Source organism: Mustela erminea, chromosome 3 (assembly GCF_009829155.1).
Source record: "Mustela erminea isolate mMusErm1 chromosome 3, mMusErm1.Pri, whole genome shotgun sequence".
Classification (NCBI taxonomy): Eukaryota; Metazoa; Chordata; class Mammalia; order Carnivora; family Mustelidae; genus Mustela; species Mustela erminea.
In genome coordinates, this window is record NC_045616.1 from 138674972 (window position 1) to 138698827 (window position 23856).

Consider the following 23856-nt stretch of genomic DNA (forward strand, 5'->3'; position numbering starts at 1 on the left):
GTAGACCGAGTAATTTGTACTATGTACATTGGGCTATTTGTGGCTTTTTGAAACTTGGTATTTATTTTCCTTTTGTTTTTTGACTGTTTCACAGAAAGGCTTTTGAAGCCCTATCCTTGTTTCAGTTGTACCCAGGGAGCACAAGGCAAGAGAATCTTGCCTACACAGAGACTGTGTACAGGTGGCTGGCAGGAATAACAAAATTAAAGGACACAAAGAAGGGAAGTAATTGGAACTACAAATCAGCTTCCCCTGCTCACCAGGACACACGATAAACACTAGAGTTTCCAAAATACTAAGAGAAGAGAATTACTCTTTACACACCCTGGAGAACAATCAGATAAACCTTGAAACATTCTTTTAAAAATGGAAAATATCTGGGCACAGAAAGGAGAGGACAATGGACATCCTAAATAAGGGGAGTCTCGTAAGCATGAGCTCCGAGTCAGTTAGCCTGGCTGGTCTCAGAGGAATGGACTCATTGAGGTGAAGGGGGTCATAGGAAAATGAAATGGAAAAAGAATAGGGAAAGATTTTAATAACGTTTAGAGCTTGAATACTTCTCCTGAAATCATCGAGCAGAGCCTTAAGATTTTTAGGCAAGGGTCCATATGATGAAGCTAATGATTTTAAAATGTCAGTCTGGTCTTGACATTAAAGATGAGTTTGGAACTGAAAGCAGTCTAGAGATTAGAAGAGCCTTTAAAGGTACTTATAAAAATCCAGATGTGAAATAATCTTTTCCTGGACGGACTCAGGTGATAGCAATAGGAACAGAGATGAAGAGAACAGTAAAAGCTGTGGAAGGACGTCATCAGACAGGAGGACGGCGGAGTTCCGGGTCGCACTAACATAGTTACTTGGGAGCAGGTTTCTCTGGAAAACTAAGAAACTAAGAATGTTACTGAAAGCTATTACAAAAAGCTTTAAGGAAAAGTCTCTGAGTTTTTAGGTCAGGCACTAAAACCAAAGTATATCTGAAAATTCAAGTGGTTAGCATATTCTAAGGAAAACAGTTCCATTATCCCACTATTGGGCTGTGTCACCCAGACTCAGAGAACAATTATGGAACTTTATACCTTTTTGTAGATTTCTAAACTTCTCTATAGAGCAATCCAAGTGAAATAGTTAAAAAGGCAAGCTTTCCTAAATGCAATTCAGTATATTCTGGATTGGGTCCTGAGATAGGAAAAGGACATTAGTGGAAAAATTGGTGAAATCTGAATAAAGTCTAGAGCTTAGTTACTAGTTATGTACCAATGTTAAGCTCATAGTTTCAGCAAATGTACCGCAGTTACAGATATTAATAAAAGGGAAAACTGCATATGTTAGTCCATTTGGATAGCTGTAACAAAAATATCGTAGACTGAATGGCTTAAACAAAAACATTTATTTCCTCATAGTTCTGGAAGCTTGGAAGTCCAAGATTAAGGGGCTAGAAGATTCAGTGTCTAGTGAGGGACCACTTCCTACTTCATAGAAAGCCATCTTCTCGCTGTGTTATCACATTGTGGAAGGGGTGAGGGAGCTGTCCAGAGTCTATTTTACAATGGCACTAATCCCATGATTGGGGCTCCACCCTCATGATCTAATCACCTTCCAAATGTCACACCTCCCAATATCATCACACTGGGGTTTAAGCTTCAACATATGAATTCTGGGACACAAACATTCACTCCATAGCACTGGGAATACAGGAACACTCTGTGCTATCTTTGTAATTTTCTGTAACCTAAAATTACTCTAAAATAAAAAGCCATAAACTTCTAACCCAAACAGACTTAGACTGAATTCCAGCTGAATGAATTTAGGCAATTTCCCTAAATCTCACTTTCCTCAAAAATGAAAGAGGGTAACAATAGTACTGATGTCGTGGTATTTAATGAAACAACACAGGAGCGCCTGGGTGGCTCTGTTGGTTAAATGTCTGCCTTCAGCCCAGGTCATGATCTCAGGGTCTTGGGATCAAGGGCCCACATTGCAGCGGGCTCCCTGCTCACTGAGGAGTCTGCTTCTCCCTCTGCCTCTTCCCCTCCCCACCCCTGTCCCCACTCTCATGCTCTCTCTCTTGCTCTCTCTCTCTCAGTAAATAAATAAAATCTTTAATGAGACAATACAGGTAAAATCCTAAGTGTCCTGCCTGGTACCAAGTAACACTCGGGTTTATTTATTGTGTATTGGTGAACTCTTAATCCAAGAGCTCCCAAATAACTCAAAGGTAATGGAAAAATCTAAAAACTTTCCAGTCAAAAAATGATTCAACCACAACACACCCCTCAGAATGGCCAAAATCTGAAACACTGCCAACACCAAATGCTGGCGAGGCTGTGTAGTGACAGGAACTTTCATTTATTGCTGATGGGAATGAAAAAATGGCGCAGTCATGTTGGAAGGCAGTTTGGCTGTTTCTTACAAAGCTAAACATATACTTTTCATATGATCCAGAAATCGCACTCCTTGGTATTTACCCAAAGGAACTGAAAAATTGTACCCACACAAAACCTGTGCATGGATGTTTATAGCAGCTTTATTCATAATTACCAAAACTTGGAAGCAACCAAGTTGTCCTTCAGTAGGTCAATGGATAAATCAACTGTGGTACATCAGACAATGGAATACTAATCAACCTAAAAATAAATGAGCTAACAAGCCATGAAAAGACATGGGAAAAGCTTAAATGCATATCACTTAGTGAAAGAAATCAATCTGAAAAGGCTGCACAGTGTATGATTCCAACTATATGACAATCTGGAAAGATAAAACTATGGAGATAGTAAAAAGATCACTGGTTGTCAGAGCTTGAGGAGGGGACAGAGATGACTATACAAAACATGGAGGATGTTTAGGGCAGCAAAAACAATCTGTCTGATACCGTAATGATAGACACATGTCATTCTACAATTGTCCAAACCCATAGAATGAATTCTAATGTTATGTCCCATGGACATAACAGTGATTGTGTCAGGATAGGTTCACCAGTTGAAAAACGTGTCCCATTTGGAGGGGGATATTGATATTTAGGGGGAGAGTATACACGTGTGAGGGTAGCAGTATATGGGAAATCTCTACCTGCCTCTGCATTTTGCTATGAACCTGAAACTGCCCTTAAAAGATGAAGCCTTTTTTTGTGTCTGTGTATATATCTTTTGGATAAATACCTAGTAGTGCAATTGCTGGGTCATAGGGTAGCTCTATTTTTAACTTTTTGAGGAACCTCCATACTGTATTCCACCAACAGTGTAAGAGGGTTTCCATTTCTCCACATCCTCGCCAACACCTGTTGTTTCCTGTGTTGTTCGCCCTAGCAGTTCTGTCTGGTGTGAGGTGATATCTCACTGTACTTTTGATTTGCTTTTCCCTGATGATGAGTGATATTGAGCATCTTTTCAAGAGTCTGTTCGCAATCTCGATGTCTTCTTTGGAAAAATGTTTATTTGTATCTTCTGCCCATTTTTATTTTTTTTTTAAGATTTTATTTATTTATCAGAGAGAGAGAGAGAGATGGGAGAGAGCGAGCACAGGCAGACAGAATGGCAGGCAGAGGCAGAGGGAGAAGCAGGCTCCCTGCTGAGCAAGGAGCCCGATGTGGGACTCGATCCCAGGACGCTGGGATCATGACCTGAGCCGAAGGCAGCTGCTTAACCAACTGAGCCACTCAGGCGTCCCATCTTCTGCCCATTTTTAAATAGATTATTTGTTTTTGGGGTGTTGAGTTTTGTAAGTTCTTTGTATATTTTGGATACTAATTCTTTATCAGATGTATCATTTGCAAATATCTTCTCCTATTCCATAGGTTCCCTTTTAGTTTTGTTGATTGTTTCCTCTGCTGAGCAGAAGCTTTTTATTTGATGAAGTTCCAATAGATTATTTTTGCTTTTGTTTCCCTTATAAGAGACACACCCAGTAAGAAGTAGATATGGCCAATGTCAAAGAGGTATGGAAGTGCTGAATGACTAAATTCTACACCTGAAAGTAGTATTATACTATATATTAACTACCTAGAATTTATACTAAAAACTTGGGGGGAAAAATAAAGTCTTTTTTTTAAAGAAATGAAAAACATTAAAATTTGTTTTTTTATTGAGGTATAATTGACGTACGACATACTCGTTTCAGATGTACAACATAATGATTTGATATTTGCATATGCTGGGAAATTATTACCACCATAAGTCCAGTTAACATTTGTCATCATACGTATCTACAGCATTTTTTTTCTTATGATGAGAACTTTTGAGATTTACTCTTATCAACTTTCAAACACACAATAAAGTTATATTAACTAGAATCACTATGCTGTACATTACATGCCTGTAACTTATTTGTTGTAACTGGAAGTTTATGACTCCCCTCAACCATTTCCCCCACTCTTTACCTCCCACTTCTACCAACCACTGGATCTGTTCTCTGTATCTATAAATCTGGTGCTTTTTTTAAGATTTGATTTTTAAATGGGATTGAATTTAATGTTACAGGTACTCTGATGGTCAGTTTTATGCAGCCAGCTTGGTTGAGCTATAGTCCTGCAGTTATTTATTCAAATGTGAATCTAGGTTTTTCTGTGAAGGTATTTTGTACATATAATTAAAATCCATAATCAACTGACTATAAGTGAAGGCGATTATAGATAACCTGGTGGGCCTGATTAAATCAGTTGAAAGGCTATAAAGAGTAAAACTGAGACTTTCATGAGGAAGAAAGTCTACCTGTGGATAGCAGATAAGATTCTTACTCAAGGGACAGCCAGGGTGGCTCAGTCAGTTAAGTGTCTGCCTTCCTCTCAGGATCAGAACATCTCAGGTCAGGATCAAGTCCCACATCAGGCTCCTTGCTCAGCAGGGAAACTGCTTCTCCCTCTGCCTGCTGCTCACCCTACTTGGGCTCACTAACTTTCTCTCTCTCACTCTCTCTCTCTCTGACAAATAAATAAAAATGTTTAAAAAAAAAAGGGGGGGGTTGGGGGACTCTCACCAAAAAGCCCAACCTGCCATTCCTGAAAATCTGCCTTATAAATTTTGGACTTGGTTTGCCAGCCCCACAAACATATGAGACAGTTCTGTGGAATCAGTCTCTTAATGTGCATTTTAAATGGACATTAGAGACATTAGAGAGACATTCTGTCTCTCTAGTTGAACCTGGGTGATAGAGGTAACCTCATCCAAGATTCTAGTTTCAGCGTACCACCACAAGCAATTGGAGTTTCTCCAATATTAAACTATGGTGACCAATGTTAAACAAAGTTCAGGTGACAGAAATGTCACCACCATTAGCATAATGCAGAGGAATGTGTTTTAGATGGGTTCATCAAGTTCTCTTTCAGCTCAGTTCAAACCCAAAACAGTATGGAGAAAAGTCCCTGACGACCAGCTGATGATGGTATGCAGGGCTGAAAAGGGACCGTCCCTGAAACACAGCAGTGAAGGCAAGTGTGCACAACAAGCAGAGGTGGGATTCAGTGCTCTGCTTCCCACTGGGGAAATCAGGTCCAAGACAGACCTTCCTTTTGCCTTTCCTTTCGCCACTCCCTGGTGGCTAGCACAACCCGTCGGGCCTGGTTTGGCCAAGGCCCAGGACTCTGGAGGGAGGGGCACCTGGCTGGCTGAGACTCAGGGAGACACAGACATGGCGGGGAGGCAGGTGATGTTGGCATGACTGACCACATGTTGGCATGTGACCGGGCCACAGCCCTGTCGCTGGCACATGGCGGAGCAGGTGCCCTACCTGTGCTAAGGGCAGCCGGAAGGATAGGATGATGAGCAGCCCCAGAGCAGCCCCAGAGCAGCCCCGAGGCTCGGACCCCCGGAAACCAGTATCTAACTCCCCCAGTGCCTGCCTGGCATGAGCAAGATAACTCCAAGATCAGGTTCACAGAGTTCTGCTGACGGATCGTTCCCACCAGGCTGCTGTGATTATACACCTTTTATCAGCTTCTCTCTGCTGATAAAGGAGAGAGGTCTCCACTCTCCTAAGCAATGCTTCTGCCACCTCCCAAATAAACTCCTTGCTTTCAAACTCTTTCCCCAGCGTCTGCTTCTGGGGAAACCAAACTCAACAGGGTCCCTTCAGCAAAAAAGGGATTTCACTGGGAGGCAGGTGGAGATGCGAAGAATTGAGGGAGAGATCATCACAGAACTTAAAAGGGGAGAGCCTGGGGAGAAGAGCCCAGTCCACACGTCACTCTCTCCCTCCCAGAGGAGCCAAAGTCTGAGCAATATGTCCACTTTGCAGAGCACAACTTGAGAGCTGCCCGTGGCTGGGTGTGAGAGAAAATGTTCCCTTTAGCTTGCAACATGGGAGGCGGTGTCTCCTCGCATCAAGACATGTAACCTTGTGTCTGCCTTCGGCTCAGGTCATGATCCCAGGCTCCTGGGATCCTGCCCATACATGGCTCCTTGCTCAGTGGAAACCTGCTTCTCTCTCTGCCTGCTGCTCCCCCTCCTTGTGAGCTCTCTCTCTGACAAACAAATAAATAAAATCTTTATTAAAAAAAAAAAAAGACTTGTAACATGAGCTGGGTGCTTTTACAAAGAAGATCTGAACTCTTAAAAGACAGGGGGAAAAAGACAAATTCCAAACAGAAAAAAAAAAAAACCAACAGCCTTGAATCTATTTCATTTTATTCTCCAGGGTTAAGAAAAAGGTATGAAACCACTGGTGGTTTTCTGCTGTTATCACCCAAATAACAATCACATCCTTTGCCATCTGCTTATCAAAATGTCTGTGGTATGAAAGCTTTAGGAGAGTCAAAATGTCCTGTTCCTTCCCAATCTGATGCTGATTTTTTTTTCTTGGTCTGTCATTTCGTAAGTCAGTTTCTCTACCTTTGTAAACTCTATTAGGATCTATTTCCTACCTTTGTAAAATAGTTCATCTTTCTCTTATACTAGATGCTCTATTTACCTTCCCAACTTCCTTTCTATTATTTATAAATCATATCTTGTTTTTTCTTCACTATTCCTCATTCTACAAGATCATAAGGGCATGGAATTGAGATCCAAGACAGCAACAGAGCACAAGAGGAAGCATTTCTGAGCCCTTGCTCAGAGAGAACCAGACGCCTGCAGGCACGAGCTCACGGAAAACCTCCAGTAGGCTTTACTATCAGCTCCATTTTAGAGACGGTGAAACTGAACCTTCAGCAAATGGAACAATCTGGCTGCAGTAGAATGGGTAGTATGGGACAGGGCCGCAAGCCAAATCCAGTCATTTAACCCGAAAGCCCACATTCCTAAGGAATTTTCCACAGGAAAAACAAGGGGTTTGGGTTCACCCAGAACCAGGATTGAACTTGCCAGTGTCAAGTCTCACTATTATAGTGGAAAGCAATTCAGAATCTGCCAGTGTGGTGGGCTCCCCAACTCAGCCGTGCTGAACACCGTCTACCCTCCTTGCATCAAGAAATCATTGTCAAAGCATTTTCCATTTTAGCCATTACTTTTTTTTTTTTTTCAAGTAGGTTCAACACCCAGCATGGAGCCCAATGCAGGGCACAAACTCATGACCCCAAGATCAACACCTGAGCCAAGATCAAGAGGCAGATGCTTAACTGACAGAGCAGCCAGGTACCCCTTTTTCACTTCATTATAAAATATAAATACATGCATCTGTATTTTGATATATATCAGAAGTATTTTGTACTACTAATAAATTAGGAGGAAAGGGCTCTACCAGAGGGTCTTCTAATTTAAAAATCTAAAGATGCACTTGGAATAGTCATAGAAAGAATCCCGAGTAAATTATTAATATGTCAGAATTTTAGAATTGGAAGAACGCAGCCAGTCCAATCCTTCCATTTCACGGAAGAAGGAAGGTATGGAAAGTGAAGGGAATACCCATTGCTACCAAGTGAAGCCAAGCCAAGAATTAAGATATTTTGACCCGATCACTTCTCAGTGTGATATGTCTTTTTATCTTATCATACATTATGTTATTAAGAACTTTTGCCACTTTTGTTTTGAGCCTGCCAGCTATAGACATGCTACTCAGTGAGCATTAATGTTTGACAGAATTTTCTAAAATTTTCTAAATTCAGCATTTTTTCAAGTAAATCATTTTTTTTAATCTACCAAGCTTATTTTGCAGGAAAAAAAAATATCTTTTTTAAATGTACATAAGCCCTCAGGTTCCATTTCTGTTTGATTTATATATTCCTAGGGAATCACACATTTTCTTAAAGGTCCCTGGGCTTCCTTGTCTCATTGTGAGCAGGCACTTTCCTGTTTCTCAGCAGGAGTTATTTTTAAGCTGCCAGAGCTATGGAGATCAAATGGAGGCTTTGGTTGACATCTTTTATATGTCCAATTACTGGGCTTTGGGGAAAGATTCACAGTGGGTAAAATTTCTATTTGCTAGAGACGTATTTTCGTCATATAAATGCCAGGGGTCCTCTTGTTTCATGCAGCTATTCAAAGATTATGAAGCAGAATAATAGCTTAATTAATTCTTCTGAACAAGGGAAAAACACAAAGATCCAGTTAAAATAATAATAATGATGATGATGATGATGATGATGATGATGATAAAACCAGAAAAATAAAAAACGAATTGTAATAACCAAAGGGCATTCTTTGTATAGTATCCCTGTATTATACCCCCATACTGGAGAGCAGGGCAGGAAACTGTCCACACAATGCTCAGAACTTCAGGGCTCAGGAAATCCAAAAACACTAGATGCACACCAGTCCCCCCCACTCCTTGTGGATGTGGCCATGAATCAGGAAAGGCTAAGGAAGGACACAGAATTGGGACCCCTGGCAGCTTTAGAATGTTTCCGGTTAAGGAGAAGGGAGGTGTTCTAAGATGAACCTGGGATTTGTTTTAATCAAGTGTGGTGTGGTGACAGACATGGGAACAACTACCTTTGAAAGAAGAGGTGATTCCTTACATTTCCCAACAGAGGGGCCCAGCACACCACACGCTTCCTTGGTGGGAAAGCACAAGAGGCAGAAGGAGTGAGGACAGGATGATCCAGAGCCTTTATTCTCAGGGAAGGAATGGGTAAGGCAGGATGACAGGTTTGAACATGTTGAAGATTGAAGAGTTTGAATAAATTTCACAGGGCTCGAAGCTCTAGGGGTGGTTCCCAGTTGTCCAGTACCTGCTTTAGGGCAGGGGAGATGGAGTTTGTTGTGTGAGTTAAGTGGCTGGGGAGTCAGACTTTGGGTGGGTTAATGTGAATATGAAAGAGTTGCTCCCTCACTGAGTTGTTGGCGCTCTCTAGGAACCAAGCCGTCCTGGGTGGGGCAAGATCTCAAACGTCAGAAAATACAGAAACTAGAAATCATGATTAATACTGAAGACCACTCTTAGGCAAGTCGTTCTTCAGCAGAATTAACCCAAATCAAAATGTCAGGTAGAACTGGTATTTGATATTCATCAACTCTGATACAAAAAAAAACAAAAAACAAAAAACAAGAAGAAACCGCTACAGTCTGTGGGTTGGACTTGTAATTCGGTCCCATTCAGTTGCTCAAAGCCCTTGGGATATGAAACTGAATCACAAAAGCATTATGTTCAGAAAGTTTTACATTATTGTAAGGACAGATGCACACTTTACCTTTCTCCTCCCCAATTTAAAATATATGTATATTTTTTCACATTTTTTAATTTAAAGATATATTATTTTTCAGGCAATAGTTTTCTCTCTTTTGTAGGTTGTGGTTTTAGTTTAACAGAATAAAAATTAAAATATGTTGGTCATCAAAACCTGTAATAGTATCTAAAAACTGAAAACAATCTAACTATCTACAGCTAAGAAATTAAGTAAATCATGAGATAGCCATACAACGAATCATGAAACTGGTATTTAAAATAATGTTGCTGAAGAATAAGGAAAGGCTTTTAACATACTTAAATGGGAGTTATAGAATTCTATGTTCTATGAAACCTGCTCTTCTGAAGAAAAAGACAAGTATTTACATTAAGGGGAAAAAAACATAAAACACAGGGAGGATATACACCAAAATAGGATCCAGTTATATGGGTTGTGGGATTATAGGTGATTCATTTTCTTCATTTTCCTTACTTGTATGTCTAAATTTTCCATAATAAGCATGTATTATTTTATAAAAATGAGAAAATAAAAGTCTTATTTATTTTTATTATATTGGAAATTCTCTCCTCCTCCTGGTTCTCCTGGGTCATAAGGCTCATGTAGCAGGGAGAGGGGTCCTCAACCCAGACCTGCTGCACAACCTTTTCTTATTCCAGACCCTATCCAAAACTGGAAACTGGTATCCTATGAGTTGCCCAATAAGGGAATCAAAGCAGCATGCCCAAATTGGGTCTGTGCCTCTAAAATCCAAAGAGGCTTACCATGCATTGTACCTCATTCTTAGTGGCGAGGCAGGCAAGGTGCAACACATGTCTCTCACTTTAGAAGCAATGTTCAGGTCCCTGGGCTCTAGAAACTCACCAAGGTGCCAAAGCCCTAAACTTTCACAGGGTTTCCTTTTCACCCTAAGGCATACTCATTTTTGGTAAGGCATCAAAGCGGTTTGCTACCTCCTCACCACCAAGTCCTATTAGCATGATTCTATCCACAATAGGATAGCAAAATGACTGCTATTTCTCCAAACTACATCATGGCTGCGGAGTCCAGGTTTCAGTCAGCCAAATGAGCACAGAAATCTAGAATCTTGGAAAAGCATTCCAGTGCTAATAATTCAGACCCAAAGAGCCTCATGTAGTGTCCTTTTTGGTTTAACACCTTTAAGGGTTGGGTTTTTTTTTTAATGTTTTTTAATTTATTTTTTAAATTTCCTTTCAGTGTTCCAGAATTGTTTATGCACCACACCTGGTGCTCCATGCAATACGTGCCCTCCATAATGCCCACCACCAGGCTCCCCCAACCTCCCACTCCCCCTCCAAAACCCACAGGTTGATTTTCAGAGTCCACAGTCTCTCATGGTTTGTCTCCCCCTCCAATTTCCCCCAACTCCCTTCTTTCCATCTCCCCCATGTCCTCTATGTTATTCTTTTGTTTGTTTTGTTTTCTTTTGAGAGAGAGACAGAGAGAGGATGAGAGGAGAGAAGGTCAGAGCAGGGATCCCAATGAGGGGCTCCATCCTGGGACTCCAGGATCACGACCTGAGCCAAAGGCAGTCGCTTAACCAACTGAGCCACCCAGGTGTCTCAAGATCTAATACCTTTAGAATCTGCTGTCACGAATGGGAGAAGATATTTGCAAACGACATATCAGATAAAGGACTAGTATCCAAAATCTATAAAGAACTTAGCAAACTCAACACCCAAAGAACAAATAATCCAATCAAGAAATGGGCAGAGGACATGAACAGACATTTCTGCAAAGAAGACATCCAGATGGCCAACAGACATGAAAAAGTGCTCCATATCACTCGGCATCAGGGAAATACAAATCAAAACCACAATGAGATATCACCTCACACCAGTCAGAATGGCTAAAATCAACAAGTCAGGAAATGACAGATGCTGGCGAGGATGCGGAAAAAGGGGAACCCTCCTACACTGTTGGTAGGAATGCAAGCTGGTGCAACCACTCTGGAAAACAGCATGGAGGTTCCTCAAAATGTTGAAAATAGAACTGCCCTATGACCCAGCAATTGCACTACTGGGTATTTACCCTAAAGATACCAACGTAGTGATCCAAAGGGGCACGTGCACCCGAATGTTTATAGCAGCAATGTCCACAATAGCCAAACTATGGAAAGAACCTAGATGTCCATTAACAGATGAATGGATCAAGAAGATGTGGTATATATACACAATGGAATACTATGCAGCCATCAAAAGAAATGAAATCTTGCCATTTGAGACAACACGGATGGAACGAGAGCATATCATGCTTAGCGAAATAAGTCAAGCAGAGAAAGACAACTATCATATGATCTCCCTGATATGAGGAAATGGTGATGCAACATGGGGGCTTAAGTGGGTAGGAGAAGAATCAATGAAACAAGATGGGATTGGGAGGGAGACAAACCATAAGCGACTCTTAATCTCACAAAACAAACTGAGGGTTGCTGGGGGGAGGGGGGTTGGGCGAAGGGGAGTGGGGTTATGGACATTGGGGAGGGTATGTGCTTTGGTGAGTGCTGTGAAGTATGTAAACCTGGCGATTCACAGACCTGTACCCCTGGGGATAAAAATATATGTTTATAAAAAATAAAAAATTAAGAAAAAAAAAAAAAAAAAGAATCTGCTGTCACTTTGCTCCCCAGACTCTTGCCAACTCAGATCAGCGACATCTTAGAGCTATGTATAAACTCTCTCTTCCCAGACCAGCCTTTGTGCCTCTCCTACAGGGCTCTGTTGGTTTCAGCTCTTGTTAGGGGCCTGGAGGCACTGAGTGGTGACCCTAGCTGGGGACACAATTGCCAGGAACAAAAGGCTTTTAGGAGGGGAAGGCTTGTTCCCTCAGAGAGGGGTGGGGTTTCCTCTGCTATCAAGGAAGGTAATGGGAACTTACAGATTCAAAGTTCTCAGCCTTGTCCATGTCTGTCCAAATGTCTTCAAACCAGTCATGTCTCACATCCCAGACCCACCAGTGACCCTAAAGGTAAGAAGCCTAGAAGACTTTTACCCTCTTTACCCTTTACGCCTTAGTCGTATCAACCCTGCAGTTACAAAAAAAGAAGGATTTCTCCAAGTTGTCATGGAGGCCTTCTGGTTCCCTATGTGCATTCTCAAGTGTATCTTTAAAGATTTCCATTTCCCTTGGACTAGGGTTCACAGAAGAAGCCAAGTGTTTCCACAATCCTTACAAACATGACTATCACTATAGCAATTAAGTCCCACAGCCACTTGATCTCCCCATGCCTTGCCCTCCACCGCACTTGGCCTCTTGCTATCATTCCATGATTGTTTGGGTAGTCATGCTGCCACTATGCACCATGAGTTATCCATGTCCCATTCTCCCCTCATCCCTACCAAGCCCATGATCTCTGTGTTTCTTGACTTGATATGTAACCCAATCTCGAAATCCTGTTTCAAGGGTCTGTTTTCTGAGGATAATATAAATTATAAACGGAAGTTGTCTCTGAATTCCACCATCCCACATAGAACTCCAGAAATAAAACACAGATAACAACTGTCCCTATCTATACACAGGCCGCATCATATTACATCACTTTTCATTCTAAAATCCCCAATCTGTCATTCTTTAGCTAATTTCCCTTCTCTTGCCATTCTCATTTGACTTTTAATTAAGCATTTCCTCAGAGGTACTTAATTCCTTGCTTCCCACCTAAGGCAGATTATCAATGCACTTCTTCAAACAAAGTCAGTGTTGTTGTGGTTTTTTTTTTTTCCAAGAAAAATACAAGTGGACTTAATTTTTCTCTTACTATTTTTGCATCTGCAGCATGTAGCTCAATGACTGTCTCATAAAACATATCAAAATTATAATAATAACAATACTTTATATATTAAGTCTTTACTATAAGCTGTATGTATCTTATCTCATTTAATCTTCACAACAATACCATGTGGTCATTGCCATTATTATCCCCAACTTACCTAGAAGAAAACAGGCTTGGAGAGTTTAAGGAACATGGTCAATGTTACAAACAGCTTACGTACTGATAAGCCAGAGAATCAACTCCAGGTGATGCTAAAGCCTCGAGGCTCCACAGCTTCTTTCAAGAGTGTTTACAGAATGAACAGCCAGGTGTAGAACCCCAGTAAATGTTATACATTTTTTTTAAGATTTTATTTATTTATTTGACAGAGAGAAATCACAAGCAGGCAGAGAGGCAGGCAGAGAGAGAGGAGGAAGCAGGCTCCCTGCTGAGCAGAGAACCCGACGTGGGGCTCGATCCCAGGACCCTGAGATCATGACCTGAGCTGAAGGCAGAGGCTTTAACCCACTGAGCCACCCAAGTGCCCCTATACATTATTTTTTTGACCCCAGACAAAACTTCCTGGCATCCTCACTGACCCTTCTTACTAGACTTTACTCTTAGTAAAGAGTAAGCTCCATCACTGGTTGTGGGTTACAGAAACCAACTCGGGCTAAACTTATCAAAAATAAAAGAATTGGTTGAAAGGTAAGGTTAGCCCATAGAATTCAAGCAAGGACTGATCAGCAAATTTTGGAAAGGACAGAACCCAGGTAAAAGCAAGGAATAAAGCAGCTGGAGCTGACAGACAGGAGGGTGCATTGGGCCTCCACCTTTGGGATGAATCAGTGTCAACTATTTTCAGTCCTCATGTCACTCTGCGTCAAGCCTCAAATTCCATTGAGAGTCCGTCTGACATCATTTGGATCTCCTGCCCAGCCCCAGGCTAGAGAATGCGGGTGGAGGTGGGATGGGCCACCGTGATTGGCAGTTCCACCAAGACTGCGTTTGAGAAAGGAGAACAGAGGGGCGGTCATAGGGAGGCTTCATGGGTGCTGGGCAGGCAACAAAATGTCTGCCACAATGACCTCAACACATCCGTGATCAGAGGAGAACGATCTGGACTATTGAAAACATTCAAAGAAATGCTCAACGGAGGCAATTCCTCAAGAAAATGTCCCAGAACGTTTAGAGCACTGTTTCTTAAAAGGACCACTTTTAACAAAATAAATAAAAGATTTAAAAGAAAAGCCCATGGACCATCTAGTGTTGCCTTAAATTAAATTTTCACTGCAATGTTACTTGGATGTGTACAAATACGAAAACAGGGGTAAAAATCCTTGAATGCATAGCACTTATAAAATCATAAAGGCACAACACATTTTAAAATTCAACCTAAACAAAATGACAAAACAAACAGAACTCAAGTTACTTACACATCTTACATGTTTCAGGAACGGAGCTGCCCCTCCCAGCGTGCATCTGGTCCTGCCTGCCTACTGCAGGTATTTCCGAGCTCAGCACCACTGTGCTGTTGTCGCATGCCTGCTGATGACTCAGTTCTCCCACCACTTTACCCCCTCAGTCCACTGGGAAACCTTGGGGCAGCAGGGCCGGTCAGGACTTGGCCTTCATTGGGCATGAAAATATCTGTGCTCTCTTCTTATTAACCCCAGATAATTAGAATATTGTTATCTGATGTTAACGAATCAGAAAAGCAAATGCAAACAGAGGCACAAAAATTCTTGGCACCTCAACCAAATCTTGCAAGCACTGACTTTCCAAATGCATTTTTTAATTATTCTAAATTATGTGGCTGAGTTAGACTCAGAATTATAGCATCTTAATAAGGAACAAAACACTGATAGCTGAGGGGTGCCTGGGTGGCTCAGTGGGTTAAAGCCTCTGCCTTCAGCTCAGGTCATGGTCCCAGGGTTCTGGGATCAAGGCCCACATCGGGCTCTCTGTTCGGCAGGGAGCCTGCTTCCTCCTCTCTCTCTCTCTCTGCCTGCCTCTCTACTTACTTGTGATCTCTGTCTGTCAAATAAATAAATAAAATATTTAAAAAAAAAAACACTGATAGCTGAAAAGAAATGCTTTCATATATAAGATAGAGTCCTCCAGGAATGTTTGAATTTTACATTTATACTTCTAAAATAATCTCAGAAAGTTTAATATCAGCATATTGTGATTATCTGGATGACCATTAGAACAATGAGAAAGATTTTGATTATCACTGGTGACATGGATCTCTTTAATTTATAATCATGCTTTGTTTACAAGTGTCTTAGAAACATGAACAAATAGCACTGAGACTATCTCAATGAAAAGTAGCTCTTATATTATCATATAAGAAAAAGTAATCTTGGGGCACCTGGGTGGCTCAGTGGGTTAAGCCTCTGCCTTCAGCTCAGGTTGTGATCTCAGGGTGTTGGGATCGAGCCCTGCATCAGGCCCTCTGCACAGCGGGGAGCCTGCTTCCTCCTCTCTCTCTGCCTGCCTCTCTGCCTACTTGTGATCTCACTCTCTCTGTCGAATAAATCTAAAAAAAAAAAAATCTTTAAAAAAAAAAAGTAATCTTGTGTGTGCTAGTTCCAGATGCCAGAATGATTCCTATTACATAGATCAACAGAACTCATTAATAGGCAGGCTTATGAAGAGAGGCTATACAGAAACGTCTTCTTAATATTTAGTTTCACTTTGGGTCACCTGGGTGGCTCAGTTGGTTAAAAGTCTGACTTCGGCTCAGGTCATGATCTCAGGGTGCTGGGATCTAGCCTGGGTCAGGCTCTGTGCTCAGCAGGGAATCTACTTGTCCCTCTGCCCCTCTCCCTGATTTTTCTTTCTCTCAAATAAATAAATAAAATCTTTAAAAAATATATTTAGTTTCATTTTAAACAAAATATAATATATAATCCTTTATTTCCACAGTTAGAAATTCAAAGAATTTGCTTTTAATAGTAATACATTAACAGTAACACATTTTGTTGACCTCTTATATCTCTGTATGAAAACTCCCATGATGAAATTGGTCATACTGAAAGAATGCAGGGTTGGGCAAGTTTAATTATTTGCACAATTCCAAATGAGTTAATAGTTGAGTAATAACCCCCAAAATTAGAAATTTCTGCATCATTGTCACTTTAAAATGTTAATTTTTACAGTACCTTATATGAGAAAAATTAGAACATTTCAAAATATCAGAAGAATCTATGGGGGTTCCTAGGTGACTCAGTTGGTTGAGTGTCTGACTCTCAATTTCGGCACAGGTCATGATCTCAGGGTCTTGGGATGGAGCCCCATGTTGGGCTCTAAGCTCACTGGGGAGTCTGCTTGGGATTCTCTCCCACTGACTCTGTCCTTCCCCCTGCTTGCATGTGCTCGTTCTGTCTCTCTTGCTCAAATAAATAAATACATTTTTTAAAAAATAAGAAAATAAAAAATCTAAGGATTATCACTTTGTTAGTTGTATGTTGGGCGAGGAGGAAATATCCTGCAGAAAGTGTCAAGCACGTCAGGGTCATCATTTACTTTTCTTTTTTTTTTTTTTTTTTAAGATTTTATTTATTTGACAGAGAGAGAGAAATCACAAATAGGCAGAGGCAGACAGAGAGAGAGGGGGGAGGAAGCAGAGAGCCCGACTCGGGGCTCAACCCCAGGACCCTGGGATCATGACCTGAGCCAAAGGCAGAAGCTTTAACCCACTGAGCCACCCGGGCGCTCCAGGGTCTTCATTTCCTAACTGGGTATGAGCTAGCTTATGAGCGTCACATGATGGAAGTGTGATTGGTAGTCTTTGAAACTAGCCAGGTCTAGGGCTAACTATGGGCTGTGCCATTTATGAATTGTGTGATCCAAGGCATGTTGTTAACCACTCTGAACTTTTGTTTCTTAATTTCAAGTGAAGAAGATAATAAGACTTACCTGTAAGAGTGAGAGGATTTGGTTTCTTTTTGGGCTCTCTAAGTCATTCTGTAATTTTGGCAGTCACATGACTACTTCAGGCCTCCTATCTTCTAGGTAATGAAGATTTTGGTGGTTCTCAACAGGAATGTTACTCTCCTCCCCTGGGGGCATTTGGATATGAGTGGGGTGGTTTTGGGTTGTCACAAAAATTAAGGGAATCAAGAACGCTGTGTGCCTGGGTAACTCAATCAGTTAAGCATCTGCCTTCAGCTCAGTTCATGATCTCAAGGTCCTGGGATCGAGCCTCATGTCAGCTCCTTGCTCAGTGGGGAGTCTGCTTCTCCCTCTCCCTGCTCCCCCTGCTCGTGCTTTCTCTCTCTGTCAAATAAATAAATTAAATCTTAAAAAAAAAAAAAGAATGCTAAGTGCCCTGCAATGAGGAGGCCAGTCCCACACAACAAAGAATTGTTCCATCAGAAAGTCAATATAGCCCTATTGTGAAACTAACCTGATTATCTCTGACGTTTTCACTTTGACATTTCAACATTTTATGTCACTGTTTCTTTATAATCATCTTGGGTAAACCAGATAAGCAAATGCTGTGAGCCACCATGACACACATGAGCATGTTTCTCAAAATAGTTGTGTACTATATGCTGGCTTACTGAATGTTGGGCCCCAAGAGGCTAAGATGGCGCCGGGTGGCCTTCTCTTCCGGATCGGGAACCCACATGGCCGACCACAAAGGCGCCAAAGTGGCGGTTTCGGTTTCCCATCAGTACTGTTTCCCGCGAGCCTCCACCCCCTGCAGGGCGTGTCTCTCCCAACTCCCGCCGACAGGGCACATCCCCACTGGCCCCCACTTTGCTGACCTCACTTCCCTTCCCTCACCCCATATAAGTCGCTGCCCTGCTCAATAAAGCGAGATCCTGCTTCGACAGACCTCCAGAGCCCGGTGTCTTCTGTGGGTGCGTTCCGGGTTCGCGACACTCGCCATCCCGTTCAGCCCCAAGGAGAGGCCTCCGGCTGGCCCGGGCGCCTCCTCCCCTCGGCGGGGAGCCCAACAACTGAACATAATTTAATAAATTTTTTTTTATTTAAAAAAATAAAGGAATGGAGTCCTCAAAGTAAGTCTAAGAGCAAGTGAAATAGAAGCTTTCCTGGAAATAGTTCCTAAAGTGCTCCAGACTAACCAACCTGAGGCATTAGAGAGAAGAAGACATCATTCCTCTACCTCTCCTCAGATCTACCCCCTTACGCTTCCACCTCCTTCCTTAGGACTAACCTCTTTCCAGAATGACTGACTGTGGAGTGGAAACACCAGCCTTCACTCCCAGGACTGTAGTATCATTCTTTAGCCCCCAGACATCAGAATGCATTTCTGTATCAGCACGTTTGCCAAATGGGGCACTCAATCTTCATAACACAATTTGGGGTCAAACAAATCTCACCCAGGTCACTTTGCTCCAAGCACAGTCTCTCCTCCAGCATAAGGAAAGAGAAGGCTGGGACTGCATGTGTTCCCAGAGCCTTCAGGGTCTCTGTTCCTGATATGGGAGCAAGAATACACACACTGTGCTCCAGTATTTAGAGCATTGACATACTAAGCATCATGGCCTGGACCTGTACTTAGAGAAACCCCACTAATACAAAGACAATGGGCAGTGAAGCAGCTCTGCCCACAGTAGCAACCCCACATACAGAGACAAGTCATTTAGCGAACACCTGTCAGTTCCTTTCATTACTAAAGGACTGTCCTGACTAATTCCCCCAGAACAAAGGGACTACTGGCCAAATTAATTAGAAGTCAGGAGTACAATATCAGTCAATATCACTTGTTACAATTCAACAAATTACAACAATCACTCTTACATGTCAGGTACGATGCTAAGTCTTTAAAAAAAAAAAAAAAAGGAAGGAAGAAAAAAAGGAGGGTGGGAGGGAAGGAAGGAAGGAAGGAAGGTCGGTCTAGAGAGACTCAGGGATAAACATGTATAGAAATTCAGTCACAAGTTCCTGGTAAACAAATTCTAGCAACAAACCTACCACTATACATCACCGTGGCAAGCCTGAGAATTCTAAGGCACGTAAACCCAAGTTACTCCAGAAAGGTGTATTTAGAAAAGGAAAAATACACGCAGGAGCCAGACTGCTGAAAATAGAAAATGAAGGTAAACCACACAGCATGTCTTCAATGAAAACTCAGGAAGATAAAGGAAGTGGAGAGAAGCCTAATTCCTCAGGACTGGGTTCTGGGCTTGTACAGAAGGCAGAAACTAAGACATCTATAAGAGCGCTTGACAGCCAGAGCTGAGCAGAAACACAAGGCACCCCAGGAAGACCAACAATTTGGCGTGTCCCCAAATCACCGCTGTTTTTTAAAATGGTTCAACATTTATTTAGAAAGGTTAAGTTAGAGTGCTTTTATTCTTTCCTTTTTTAAGATTTTTTTAATTTGAGAGGGGGAAGGGGCAGAGGGAGAGAGAGAAGCAGGCTCCCCACTGAGCAGGGAGCCCAGTGAGGGTCTCAATCCCAGGACCCCAAGATTATAACCTGAGCCAAAGGCAGACACTTAACCCACTGGGCCACCTCGGCACCCCTAGGGTCCTTTTATTCTTAAAAAGTACATATAAGGGCACCTGGGTGGCTCAGTGGGTTAGGCCGCTGCCTTCGGCTCAGGTCATGATCCCAGGGTCCTGGGATCGAGCCCCACATCGGGCTCTCTGCTCAGCAGGGAGCCTGCTTCCCTCTCTCTCTGTCTGCCTCTCTGTCTACTTGTGATCTCTGTCAAATAAATAAATAAAATCTTTAAAAAAAAAAAAAAAGTACATATAAAAAGTACTCCTCCTCCTCCTGCTGCTTCCCTTCTCTTTCCTTCTCAAACCATTCCCAAAGCTACCAGATGAGGCAGGAAAAGGGAAGAGGGAAGAAGCCATGGTGGCCCAGAATGCAAGGTCAGCTCAGCAAAGGGAAAGCAGTATCTGCACACTGGGGCAGTGGGCTGTGTCAGAGCTCTGCAGGAGGAGGAGGGCGTCCTTCAGGAGGTGGGGGACCATCAGGCCAGGTTGCTGGGGCAAGGGGGAGAAGGGTATTTTGTGGAGGGAGAGCAGAGCGCTCAAGTGAAGACGGCATCTAGACAAGGCAAGTGGGCAGACTGGTTGATCAAAGGAGTAAAGGACAGTCGTCCCCCTTTATCTGCAGGGGAGATGCTCCAAGAACCGCCAGTGGATGCCTGAAACCACAGAAAGTACCAATCCTATATGTACTCTATTTTCTCCTGTATATACATACCTGTGATGAAGTTTAATTTATAAATTAGGCACAGTAAGATTAGCAACAGCCATAATAAAACAGGACAACTAGAACAGTATGCTATGACAACAGTTATATGAATGTGGTCTCCCTCTCAAAATATCTTACTGCACTCACCTTTCTATTTCTTGTGATGATGCAAGATGCTACACCGCCCGCATGTGAGATGAGGCAAGGCGGGTGGCTGGCGGAGGCTTGGTGCCCGAGCCTTAGGCTCCCAGTGACCTTCTGACAATAGGTCAGAAGGAGGATCATCTACTTCTGGATCACAGCTGACCGCGACTAACCGAAGCCCAAGAAAGGGAACCCTCTGATAAGGGGGGACAGCTATAAAGCTAGTGGAGACAGGCTTCTCATGCAGAAGAGACATATAAATATGGGAAGGAAGGAAGGAATTTTACGGTGATGGATTCGGATTGGAGGTATTGGTGTGAGGTCATGAGTTTCTATAAATAGCAGATACAGAAACTAATATAAATTTAAGTGTGTGTTTCTGTACATACATGTATCAAGAGAGACAGAGAGAGAGAATCTACCTACTAAAGGAGCCTAGCAGCCACAAACTCCAGGAACAATGAATACACCCTGCACCCAGATCTCTTGAATCCTAACCACCACGGGCCAGTGAAGGGAGCCACGGCTTCCCAAGGAAATGGCTGGGCCGCCTCCCAGGCTGGGACAGGGAGAGTAGAAGATGAAGCTGAACATCTGAGGCCAGAAAGCACCAAGTCTCAGAATGAGGGGACATGCCACAGAAAACACAGCAGCCAGCCTGAATGGGGCCCGAAACAGGGACAGTGGATCAGATAAGTTACAATAATCATAGATTCTTAGCCAAACATGTAAACTTATACACCTATTGGAAAAACACAATCAGTGAACTGTCAGTTTAATGAGGCACAGGATATAGATATATATATCTCCCCACAAGAATACTGACTAATCACAAAGAAGAAAAGAGAAGTCTCAGAGGTAAAAATGTTCTGTGGTGTACTTGCAGCTTTCCTGTGTGATTTCTTCAAAATTATATCTTTTAAAGTGTGTAAGAGGGACTCCTGGGTGGCACAGTTGGTTAAGTAAGTGTCCACCTTCCGCTCAGGTCATGATCCCAGGGTCCTGGGATCAAGTCCCACTGTAGCTGGTGGGTTTCCTGCTCAGCGGGGAGCCTGCTTTTCCCTCTCACTCTCCCTCTGTGCTCTTCCTCTTTCTCTCTCTCAAATAAATAAATAAATAACTTTTTTTAGGGCGCCTGGGTGGCTCAGTGGGTTAAGCCGCTGCCTTCGGCTCAGGTCATGATCTCAGGGTCCTGGGATCAAGTCCCGCATCGGGCTCCCTGCTCAGCAGGGAGCCTGCTTCCCTCTCTCTCTCTCTGCCTGCCTCTCCATCTACTTGTGATTTCTCTCTGTCAAATAAATAAATAAAATCTTTAAAAAAAAAAAAAAACTTTTTTTAAAGGGGGGGGCATGAGAAATGCTAATTCAATTCTAACTGAAACATAGTCAGTAGTCTGAAAAAATTCAGCGGAGCATTTCCACCTTTTGTGGTCGTTGTTTCCTGTTGGAATTTTCTCATCCTAGCCAATTATTGGGAGGCATATTAAATAATAAAAGAAATCCATCATTCATCATTTATTCCATCCACATGAAGCTTTCTGTGCCATGCTTTCCTTCGTTTGCAGATTCCAGCTGGCTAGGAGGGCTCACTTTTAATGGCTGGAGGAACAGTGTATGGGCATCACAAAAACATTCAGGAGACACAGCTGGGCACTCAAGTTATTTTACTCCTACTCATAGGTGTCTATCTGAACCAGTTTCCCACTGCACTACAGCATTCCTGTGCTGCATCGGGCCCTGGAGCAGATGCCTGCTCCCACTACCCTCCCCAGGCTCTGTTACGGTCATCACCCCTGGAGTCACGGTGAATGTGGGAATGACTCAACAGTCCCCACTCATTATTTGGATGGACACACAGATGCAGAGGAAGAAACAGTTCTCTTACTGTATATGCTGTCTCAGCAAAGATATTTGCATGCATACCCTAAAAAGTTTCCATCATGCACATTTAAATTATCTGTAGCATATCTGTACTGCTATTTTAAGATGTCTAAAAAGCTATGGATAATCCCTCTCAGAGCTGCTACATATGGTTGGGCAGGTTGTGGCCTGTACAAGAACACCTGGCCAACTGAAGCTGTGTCCATCCAGAGAAAGGGTGCATTTCAGAATTTGCACAGAGGGTCTGTATGCCCTCGCAGCAGTCATGCATGTATTATCTTTACTGCTCTAACTTAGTGAACAAGAATTTGTATATAAACCTTTATGTGTTCACTTTTGACTCCACTACTTCAGTACCTTAAAATCTTGTTTTTTTCAACTACAAATTCTCCTTCTGTACAGAGTGTCCAGAACCTCTCCTTGCAGTTTGGGAAGCCTGGAGAAATAGCACAACTTGGTACTTGCATGTGAAGAAAAGCACAAAGTACTAGGTGGCTGGAAAAGAGTAGATACAGAAGAGTTCCATCAAATTTCTAAATCAAAATTTCTAAATCAAATTTCTACTCAAAATTCAATATGATTAGTGAAGAGATAATTCTATATTCATTATAAAAAATTACCTAACATATGTTTCCGTCTAGTTCAACAGAGAAAGTTCGTGTCTATTGCATAAGTCCCTGGGGGAAAAAATCTGCATCATTGACTTTATCCTGCTAAAGCAAGTTCATGATGGAGTTATCATACTAGAGAGGTTTTTGGTAAGAATAAGTGTTGGTAAGGAGCACCTGGGTGACTCAGTTGGTTAAGCATCTACCTTCAGCTCAGGGTATGATCCCAGGGTCCTGGGATCCAGCCCCACATCAGGCCCCCTGCTCAAGGAGGGGCAGGGGGTTGCCTCTCCCTCTTCCTCTGCCTGCTCCTACCCCTGCTTGTACTCTGCCAAATAAATAAATAAAATCTTTTTTTTAAAGCATTAAAAAAAAAAAGAATTAGTGTTGGTAAAGACAAACAAATGAAAACTTCATCCCCTTTTCAAGTGGGATTTTGCAGAAGAGGAAACCATTGGCCGTGGTATGTAGACAGACAATGACTAGTTGTAGTATTAGAATTAAAAACCCAAGGCTTGAGCACTAAGTCAGGGTACAGCACTGAAAATCTACAAATCATTCACTGGCTCAGTATGTAGTTTGCATAACGGGACTAGTTCAAATTTCTATTTAACATTATATTATAGACAAAAAATGTTGCTTCAAAAATATCTAACTCCATATGTCTTATGCTTAGATTTTTTCATTATTACTTTATTATTAAATATTTCAAAATAC